General features: G+C 37.1%; 1 pseudogene; it reads right to left on the reverse strand.

Moving 5' to 3' along the window:
- Window positions 1-10,397: 10,397 nt before the first annotated feature.
- On the reverse strand, window positions 10,398-10,496 carry LOC132495580 (U6 spliceosomal RNA; annotated as a pseudogene).
- Between the last annotated feature and the right edge of the window lie 638 nt (window positions 10,497-11,134).

Raw genomic sequence — 11,134 nt, forward strand, 5'->3', positions numbered from 1 at the left:
TGTTTGCTTATCTATTAGTTCATTTATTTTTTCAGAGTATGGGATGAGCAATAATCAATTTGATATTGAACAAATTAAATTCTAGTTTGTATATAGTACATCTAATTGGGCTTTCTCAGTAGGCAACTCGATATACAAGTTTGAAGTGTAGAAGAGAAATTTGGCCTCCTAATACAGAGGGATACTTGTTAGCCCATAGGGGCTTAGAAGGGGTACTTGAAAATGTGGAGTGACTAATAAACAAGAGAAATTTACTTCTCACGCTTCTGCAGGCTGGGAAGTTTAAGATCAGGATGTTGGCAGATTTGGCGTCAGGTGAGAGCCTGCTTCCTGACTCATAGACATGCAATTCCTGAGGCACCCAAATATTTGAGGTTCCAAGAGTATTAGATGCAGGTAGGTCATGCAATGTAGAAGTGAGGAGGGAAAATATTTAGATCCTTCCTTTCCTAGTGTATTGGTCAGAGTTGAATCAGAGAAGCAGAGTTTGATAGAGGAATCTGATCTCACACAATGTGAAAGCTGGCTAAGCAGTCTCAGTAAGATTACTGCCTTTGTTTCTGATGCTGTATCTTGAAACACACAGGTCACAGATGGTCTGGAAGAGGGGATAGTTGTAAGCGGGAAGCCCAAGGACCAGCTGGCACCTCTCAGCACCTGCTAGCTGTAACTCTATGAGGACAGAAGCTGGTCTTTGTCATGGAGCTAAACACACCGCTGACAGAAACATTGTCAGAAACACTGAAGGAGGATCGGGGAAGATGAGGCAGTTGTAGGCCTGGCTACTCACTCTTCCCAAGGTGAGCCAACAGCTAAGTGACAACACGCGTGAGCAACAAAAGCACCTCCCTTGACCTGAGCATAAAGACAAAAATGGTTGCTGCTTCACTCTTGCTTTCCAAATCTCTCATGAAAAGATTTCTTTTCCGCCCTAACCAGAAACACGCAGAGAATTTTGGAAAATGTAGTTCAATTGGTTCATTTAGAATCTATGAATTCTAGTGATATTTTAAAAGATGTAAGACTAGTCATTAGTACCTTCTCACTTTCTGCTACCTACCTAGTTCTTTTCCAACTCTCAGCCCACAAGATCCTTAGGAGTCCTCACCAGGCAGCACCTATCAATGCTTGAGCTAAACGATCAGCCTGCAACCATCTGACCCAGTCCCACGTCAAACTCAATTTGCCAGTGCACCTAATCTCAGCAGGCTTCAGGAAGTAACACAGTACGCCACACAGCGCTCCACGAATGCCTGCTGAGTGCTGGATAAACGAATGGATCTATGTTGAGTTAAATCTCATTAAAACATGAAACACGGCTAACAACGCAGAAGGCAAGGTGGAATGGCAAAAGCAGCAGCAGAGATACTCTCTGGGGCTTGACATCTTTCTTTGAATTTTGGCTCCATCACCCTGGTTTTGGTAAATTACTTAACCTTTTACTGAGATTTTGCTTGCCCATATCTTAAATTTGATTAATAGTATCATAGCTCACAGGGGTTTGTAAGAATAAAATATCTATCAAAATGCTTGTTACTTAGCAGTCACTCAACAGGTATTAGACACTTCTGCTAATTTTTGAAACCCAACAAGAGGCTTTTGACCTTTGACTGAATATTATGCTAAGTGGAAAATTCTGCTAGCTCAGGAAGATTTTTTGGCAGTGGGTCACCAAGTAGGCATATCAGCACAGTCTAGGAGTATGAAACTCTACATCCCCTAAAACATCTTTTTTTCCTTTTTTGGTGTTTTTTTTTTTTTTTTTTTTGCTTTCTCACCTTTTCATATATCCCTCTGCTTCTGCATCCACAGGCTTCCTAATTGGGTAGCAAATTTTTAGCTTTTCCTTAAGAGCTACCACAGTATGGGGGGAGTGGGGTAAGGGCAGGTGACAGTGAGAGAAAATCAGTGGTGTTGAGAGGCAGCAGGGAAAATTATGGACAGTTTTATCTATGGGTCAATATTAAGTCGTGAACTGCTAGTAAAAATTTAGTATTAGCTCCATAAGGATTATCAGTAGGCTCCAATCTGCAAACGTACTGTGACATGACACGGTCAAAATTGCTGCCTGGTACAGTCTCTTTACTAGTAACACTGTAGGAATAAAGAAGAAAATGGACTGAGCACAACTATGCACTTGGAAACCAGCTGAAAGATTCTTATTCAGATAAAGACCCCTTTGTCAGCATCTTACCTGTAGTATTGACATGCCATTCTGCTTTTCAGCCATATTTCACAAGAAGTTTGTCATATCATTTGGTGGCCATTTGTTCTAACTGCCCTGACATCATAAAAGAGTCATAGTCTGTAATTTACCCCCACTAGTAACTTATTCACTTAACTTCTTATTGCTCTATTTTGCTACTGTTTTGCTTTCTGTTCCATTTCCTACTAGCATAGAACCTTCCTATGTGTTAAAGTAGTGGATATTGGAGGTATGGGAAAATGTTAAGATTCTCAAATTTTGACCTGATTTATGCAAGTTTTTCAGTAATAATTACCTGTTTGTTCTTTATCATGAAAGCTTTCAGACACTTTATGAATCTCTACCTATACCACCACCATCAGGCACCCAGAGTTACAAAGATGAATCATGAAAATAGTGTAAGCAATTATTAGACTAGCTCATTCACTATTACTGCATTCTAGCTTGCTACATGGAATTTATGCTAAAAAACATCATTCAGATTTCACTAATTATGAGATATTTCATTCGAGTTATGATTCTACAATGTCAAGGATATAATTTCCATCTGGTAGATCATTTAGGTTAAGTAATCAGAATTTAGACCCAAAGGACTTGCTCCTCAGGAAAATGTACACGAGTCCATTGTTAAGTACCAACAAAATGTCCTTAATGCAAGGCTCCACTCCGGCAGGTTAAAAAGTAAGAGTCCTAGTGTAAGCTGGGATGAAGTGAGAGAGTGGCATGGACTTATATATACTAACAAATGTAAACTAGTTAGCTAGTGGGAAGCAGCCACATAGCACAGGGAGATCAGCTCGGTGCTTTGTGACCACCTAGAGGGGTGGGATAGGGAGGATGGGAGGGAGACGCAAGAGGGAGGAGATATGGGGATATATGTATTTGTATAGCTGATTCACTTTGTTATACAGCAGAAACTAACACACCATTGTAAAGCAATTATACTCCAATAAAGATGTTTAAAAAAAGAGTCCTATTTTAATATCCTTTTAGCAAAGTCTTTGTCACACCTGAATTTTTCTTTTTAAAATGCAGCTATGGAATTGCTGCCTTTCACATCAGAAGCCAACACTAATGATGGCCAATGTTCTGCACATGTGCAGCCAGGCCTGAAAAGATCCAAGTGTGACTCACGTTCCTTCCCACATGCTCACACGTAAACCTTGGCTCTCTTAGGACTCTTTCCAATAGACTCTGTGCCCATAATGCCAGAGCATCCATATTTCTCTCAGAGAGAGAGAGATGGAGAGACATTGAAAGAGAGACAGAGAAAGAAAGAGAGAACACCAGATGTTTGGTATCTTGTAGCTTTGACTCACTGTGTGCCATGTTGACTCAGTGCTGTGAGACTGGCTGCATTCCAGGCATTGGGCTGTGGGACTCCTGTCTTGCCCTGGAATTTTGAAAATGATCCCAGGTAAGGCTGATGAAACATCTGTGCAAGCATGGTGTGTTATCTGTAGCAAGTCCAAATCTGTCATGTGTTTTTAAAACAACAAGGTCTGCAAGTTGCTTTGTGAAAAGGTAATATTTGAAAGTCAGTGACACTTGAAAACACTTTAAAAATGGGAAATGTGTTATAAACATAAGCATCTCTTAAAAGTGGGGAAGAGGATGTTTATAAAAAGAATTTCTGTAAACAAAAATGTTCCGAAATACTTAGAGACTCCCAATTGAACAGAAGAAAACAGATTTGTTACCTGATAACATCTAACAAATGTTCCAGACTTGAAGGTAAAAATTTGACTTTGAGATAAGTTGCTGCAGAGCTAAGGGCCTCATTGAATTCCCTGGCTTTGGAGTTGACTACAAATGACTGTTATGTTTCCCTGACTCAAAAGCAGGTCAGATCCCAGTATGCTCCGCTCCATTTAAATTCCAGCCATGTGGATATGAGAAAAACATAGAATTGGCATCTTCTTTTTCTGAAGGTTCATTTATCTGCACACTGTGTTGTCTACTCATATTACAAAGCAAAATTTAGTTTATGCAAATTACAAACTATATTTCAGCCATCTCCATCAGCCAATGTATATTACTAATCACCTGCCATGAACACGCAAATTGCATTTAGCACTATCACAATCTTTCTGATGTCTTATCATTCTAATGGATTTCAAAGGACTTTGTAGAAATACTAAAATAAAAAGCTAATATATTCACATGCATGTTTATATATATATACACATAGTTTTATACATTTATACATATATAAACACATATACATACATACACACAATTACTGTTTTTAAAATTAAATCATATTCAAATTTTACACTCCATTTTTTTCCCAAATATGTAACATACATGGATACATATATCCATGATATGGACAATCCATATAAGCTCATAGTCTTTTCCATTGCTGTGTATTGTTCCGTAGTCTCCATGTGACATGAGTATTGTATTAGATATCTTCTGCTTGACCACCCAGATCCTCTCTCCACCCATCCCTACTCTGCACTCTGGGAAGCAGACTCTCATGGCTTCCCTTGCTCCTGGTTGGTTCTGATGGGGTTAACCAATAGGAAGCCCTGGCAAGAAGTTAAAGAAAAAGGCTGAGGGCAGGGTACTTATTTCCTGGCCCCCTCCATGCAAGTTTGTCTCAGCCTGGCTCTGTCCCTCAACTGAAGACCACTTCTCCTCCCAAGGAGTTTTCCTCTACTCTACTTTCCTTCTGAGTTTGGTCACAGATTCCTCTCCTTGGGCCCAGGGAAGGTAACAGCTCTATTCCTATTCAAACTGGGTTACTGAAATAGCTCCTATGTATTCCCTACATACTGATTATACTTTTAAAATATCCATTTTGTGAATAAACTCAAATTCTCATGACTTATTTGTTTCCTTGGGACTCTGATAAAAATTATTTGTTCCCTGGCTGATGAACATTTATTTTCAGTATTTTTGCTGAAATAGAAATCCTTCTTAAATAGTGATGCTCTTATTTCTGTAAGATATTTGCCAAAAGCAACAATTCTCACTCAAAAGTTAAGTGAATTTTTAATGTTTATAGATATTTCCAGATAACTTTCTAAAAGATTTGAAGCAATTCACACTTGCACTAGCAGTTTAATTATTTAATTTATTGATTTTTAACAAGCATTTTAAAAGCTTGCTATAAGCCAGACACTGTATAAAGGGCTTAACAAATATTAACTCATATAATCTAGTATATGAGGTTTCCCATTTTTGTATATGCTTACCATCATAGTATGTTATTAATCTTTGCAATTTTTCCAGTCTAATGTGTGCAAAATGGTGTCTCATTATTAAATTTGCATTTACTTGGCTATTACTGAGGCTATCTATCTACCTACCTATCTATCTACCTATCCAGTCTAATTATATTTCCTCTTTAATGAATTGTCCAGTTATATTCTTTGCCTTTCTATTGGATGTATATATTAATGAGACAAATTAAATTGAGAGAATTTGGGTGAGTGGTTGAGATCAACAAAATTTAATAGCCTTTAAAATAGATCAGGGCTTCCCTGGTGGCACAGTGGTTGAGAGTCTGCCTGCCGATGCAGGGGACGCGGGTTCGTGCCCCGGTCCGGGAAGATCCCACATGCCACAGAGCAGCTGGGCCTGTGAGCCACGGCTGCTGAGCCTGCGTGTCCAGAGCCCGTGCTCCACAAAGGGAGAGGCCACAACAGTGAGAGGCCCGCGTACCGCAAAAAAAAAAAAAAAAAAAAAAGATCAAAATTCTCAAATTAAATAATTCTGTAAACACAATGAGAAATCAGATGCTATCAACTATACTAAGATATACTCTGCCCTTATCCATAGCCAGTACATATGCACTAGAGTATGATCAGAAGAAATGCTTGATATTTTAGTGACAGAATATGTGACTATTTTATAGGTTGAGAAATCAGGAAAATTTTCCTAAGAAATCATTTATGAAGTAAAAGATTATGTTTTACAGGTATCGAAAATGTGAAAATGTGACTAGATCAAACTTGAAAAGATCTGGAAAAAACCTGGGAGTGAAAATCTTTACATTTACAGATCAAGAAACTGAGTCTTCTAGTACTACATCTGACTAGTGACATTCAAGTGGAAAGAATATTAGATTAACAGAGAGTAGAAGATCTTAACTGCTTTGAGACCTTGTTTCTCATCCCTAGAACTGGGAAAATATTATAGTATGAGGTCTTCTTGGCTTACAGCAGGGTTGCGAAGATCAAATGAGACAATGGGGGTTTAAGTGTTCGAAAATTCTAACCTGGCATTGTTTTATGGTAAAACGAAGTATAGAATCCAGGGGTTCTAGCTCATTCTCTTTGTTCAGCACTGTGCTGCCTGATCAAGTAAGTTCTGCTCATAGGCATTTTGTAGATCCTGGACAACTTAGGCCCAAGCATGCCAACTACTTCTTCAGGTAGTCTGCATTTCCCATGAACCTAAAAATCCTCCAATTGACAGATACCTAAATTTTTTCTTTACTCGGGGCTCAGCAACAGAGGTAATAGTCAAAACACGCATTTAGGGCTTCCCTGGTGGCGCAATGGTTGAGAAATCCGCCTGCCGATACAGGGGACACGGGTTCGTGCCCCGGTCCAGGAAGATCCCACATGCCACGGAGCGGCTGGGCCCGTGAGCTATGGCCGCTGAGCCTGCATGTCCGGAGCCTGTGCTCCGCAACGGGAGAGGCCACAACAGTGAGAGGCCTGCGTACCGCGGAAAAAAAAAAACAAAAAAAAAACACGCATTTAATATTTTTAGCTAAAAAGTGCCAGATGGGAAATAACTCCTTTCAAGAGGAAAATTCAAGTCTGAGTGTTTGCTCACACTCCAAACATATTGCTTCTTTCCACCATCACTCTGCTACCTCACAAAAAGCACTTAAATGATGACAATGCAAAAGTTCCAACCCTGCTAAGAATAAGTTAGGCTATGCCAAAATGGATAATAGTAATGCAAGGCCACATAATGAACTGCATCTGATGATAGGCTCATAAGCTGTTCCCAATAATAAATGGTTTTTATTAATGAGAATTCAGGGAAATGCAATTATTTTCAAACGCCTAAACTACAAAGATGTCAGATTTTTGTTATATATGTAGTCTGATCTATGACTCTGATTCATTATTTTAAAATCTATGATATGCATTTTTTTCTGCTGTAATTTCTGAGGACAGAAGTTTGCAAATAAAAAATCTGTATAGTTTAACTATACAGAGGAATGACCCTCTTAACTTCTGAAGATCAAAATGCATTTTAAGGTAAAATATTAACAGTAAATATATTCTACTCAGAGGTATGAAAGATTTCATTTACCATGTTTACCTAAAAAAACCTGTGTCAGTCCTTGTTCTGGGTAAAATGGAGTAAGAAATTTTCACTCTGTCTCTCCTACTGAAATGCAGCTAGAATCTCAATACAATGCATGCAGAAGCCCTCTGAGGACTCTGAAAAATAATAAGAGCAGGTGGATTGGAGAAGGAAACCATAATTTGAAGTACTACTGAACTGGAGGGGAGTCTCCCATTTCATTTTCTTCTGGTGGTTCCCAGGCTGGACTCAAAGGAAATTTGAACCCTGTAACTACTCACTATGTGTAGACAGAAAGTGTGCCAAGGGAAAGCCTCTGTCTCTAATCTGAGGAGTGACAAAGGAAGCTCTGAGGGGTCAGAAAGAGTGAAGGAAAGCCCCTATATTTTTGTTTCATCCATCCTCCCCTGTTCTAGCCCCAGGCATTCCCATGGAAGTGGGAACAGCAATGAAATCAATATTTGAGCAGGCTCCAAAATCTCTAAAGAATGTGAACCCTTCTCTCTGTCCAGAGGAACTGTGGTCCCCAAAGTGTGAAGAGAATCTTTACCACTTTTTTTTTCTCTCTCCATCCTCTCAACACTTGGTCTCAAATGCAGTCACAATTATTAACAGTGTGCAACAGGGTGGGAGAAATAAAACCCTCGTTTTCTAGCTAGAGAGTAGGGAAGTGGGGATCCTGTGAGGTGAAAACTCACTGAGGTAGTAGAGAGGAAGGCTAATACCCATGTCAAGTGGAGTTATTCTAGGAATGTAATGTTTAAACATTATTTAAAGATTAGAGAATAAAAAGCAGATTTAAAAAAAAAGCTTTCCACTTTTCAACATTGAGTATGATGTTCGCCGTAGGTTTATCATATCTGGCCTTTATTATATTTAGGTATGTGCCCTCTATGTCCACTTTGTTGAGAGTTTTTATCATAAATGGATGTGGAATTTTGTCAAAAGCTTTTTCTGCATCTATTGAGATGTTAATATGATTTTTAATCTTCAATTTGTTAATGTGATGTATCACCTTCATTGATTTGCAGATATTGAAACATTCTTGCATCCCTGGAATAAATCCCACTTGATCATGGTGAATGATCCTTTTACTGTATTATTGAATTCATTTTGCTAAAATTTTGTTGAGGATTTTTGCATCTATGCTCATCAGTGATATTGGCCTGCAATTTTCTATTTTGGGATCTCTTTGGTTTTAATATCAGGGTGATATTGATCTCAAGAATGAGTTTGGAAGTGTTCCTTCCTCTGAAATTTTTTGGAATAGTTTGAGAGGATAGGTGTTAACTCTTCTTTAAATGTATTGTAGAATTTACCTGTGAAGCTATCTGGTCTTGAATTTATGTTTGTTAGGAGTTTTTTGGGGTTTTTTTGTTTGTTTGTTTTTTACTGGTTCAGTTTTATTACTGAAAATCAGTCTCTTCATATTTTCTATCTTTTCCTGGTTCAGTTTTGGGAGATCGTACATTTCTAGGAATTTATCCATTTCTTCTAGATTGTCCATTTTATTGGTATACAACTGTTTGTAGTGATGTCTTACAATCCTTTGTATTTCTGTGGTGTCAGTTTTAACTCTTCTTTCATTTCTGATTTTATTGGGGCCCTCTCTCTTTTTTCTTGTTGAGTCTGGCAAAACGTTTATAATTTTGTTTTATCTTTTCAAAAACCAGCTCTTAGTTTCACTGAGCTTTTCTGTAGCTTTTTAAGTCTACTTCATTTATTTCCACTCTGAATTTATTAGTTATTTTCTTCTACTAACTTTGGATTTTGTTTCTTCTTCTTCTTCTAGTTCCTTATTTAAGTGTATGGTTAGATTATCTGAGATTTTTCTTGTTTCCTGAGGTTGGCTTGTATCACCATAAACATTCCTCTTACACTTGCTTTTGCTGTGTCCTATAGGTTTTGGATCACTGTGTTTCCATTTTGATTTGTCTCCAGGTATATTGTGATATCTGCAAGTGACCCTTGATTGTTTAGTAGCATATTGTTTAGCCTCCATGTGTTTATGTTTTTTGCAGGTTTTTTCCCCTTGTGGTTGATTTCTAGTTTCATACCTTTGTGGTTGAAGAAGATGCTTGATAGGGTTTCAATCATCTTAGATTTATTGAGACTGGCCTAGTATGTGAACCATACTGGAGAATGTCCCATGCACACTTGAAAAGAATGTGTATTCTGCTGCTTTTAGATGAAATGTCCTATATACACCTACTAAGTTCATCTCGTCTAATGTGTCATTTAAGGCCAGTATTTCCTTGTTGATTTTCTGTCTGGATAATCTGTCCATTGATGTAAATGGGATGTTAAAAGTCCCCTACTATTACTGTATTACTGTCAATTTTCCCCTTTGTGTTTGTTAATATTTGTTTCATGTATTTAGGTGCTCCTATGTTGGGTGCATATATATTTACAATTATATCCTCTCATTGGATTAATCCTTTATCATGTAATGTTCTTCTTTTTTTCCTATTACAGTCTTTGTTTTAAAGTCTATTTTGTCAAATATAAGTATTGCTACCTCAGATTTATTTTTGTTTCTATTTGCATGGAATATGTTTTTCCATCCCCTTTCAGTCTGTGTGTGTCTTTAGATCTGAAGTGAGTCTCTTATAGACAGCATATATATGGGTCTTGCTTTTTATCTATTCAGCTACTCTATGTCTTTTAACGGAAGCATTTAGTCTATTTACACTTAATCATTGATAGAAATATACTGATTGTCCTTTAATTATTTGTTTTCTGGTTGTTTTTGTAGTTCTTTTTGTTGCTTTCTTCTTCTTTTGCTATATTCTCTTGTGATTTGATGATTATCTTTAGTGTTATGTTTGGATTTCTTCCTCTTTTTTTCTGTTTCATTATAATTTTTTGGTTTGTGGTTACCATGAGGTTCATATATAACAAAATATTTATTTTAAAAAATATGGAATGTTCCATGAATTTATGTCATCCTTACACAGGGTCCATGCTAATCTTCTCTGTATCATTCCAATTTTAGTATTAGACATGTGCTGCCAAAGTGAGCACAGCATTGCATTATTTTAAACCATCAAAATCACAAGCCAAAAGAAAAGAATGGAAGTTGCATCACTCATTCTAAAATGTTGTAGACACCTCATGGTGTATCTTCTCAATAACTGAAATCTCATATATCTTTCTATGGACTCAGATTTCTACAATACTGATTATGGATTATGAAAACAAATTCTCTAATTCTTTGTTAACATATCAATATATAAATGTTAATGCTATCCATTATTGACAATGGTATTTAGGATGTCAACAAAACTATCCCTTCTAATTTTTTTTAAAAAAGAGAAATAATGGAAAGGCATATTCTATGGCTTTGTGTTATAGGAAACTCTTTATCCAGAAATACCTCCTTTGCACGTTATATTTATAAAAATTGAGACAAAAATTTACAGTAAGAAAGATTTGAGCTTTCTTTAACTTTTCAATTCCCATGAAAACCAGATAAGAAGGAAATATCAGACATATAATATATACATATGTTTAATTGTTTCTTAAAGAGAGCAGGGTTTGAATTTCAAATGAGCAATCTTCAATGCTCTTTGAGATTTGGAGAAATCAACCAATACTTAAACTTCTATATATTACTGTGGTAGTCTTTTTGATGAGTCAGTTTGGCTAGTC

The sequence above is a fragment of the Mesoplodon densirostris genome, chromosome 8 (assembly GCF_025265405.1).
Source record: "Mesoplodon densirostris isolate mMesDen1 chromosome 8, mMesDen1 primary haplotype, whole genome shotgun sequence".
NCBI lineage: Eukaryota > Metazoa > Chordata > Mammalia > Artiodactyla > Ziphiidae > Mesoplodon > Mesoplodon densirostris.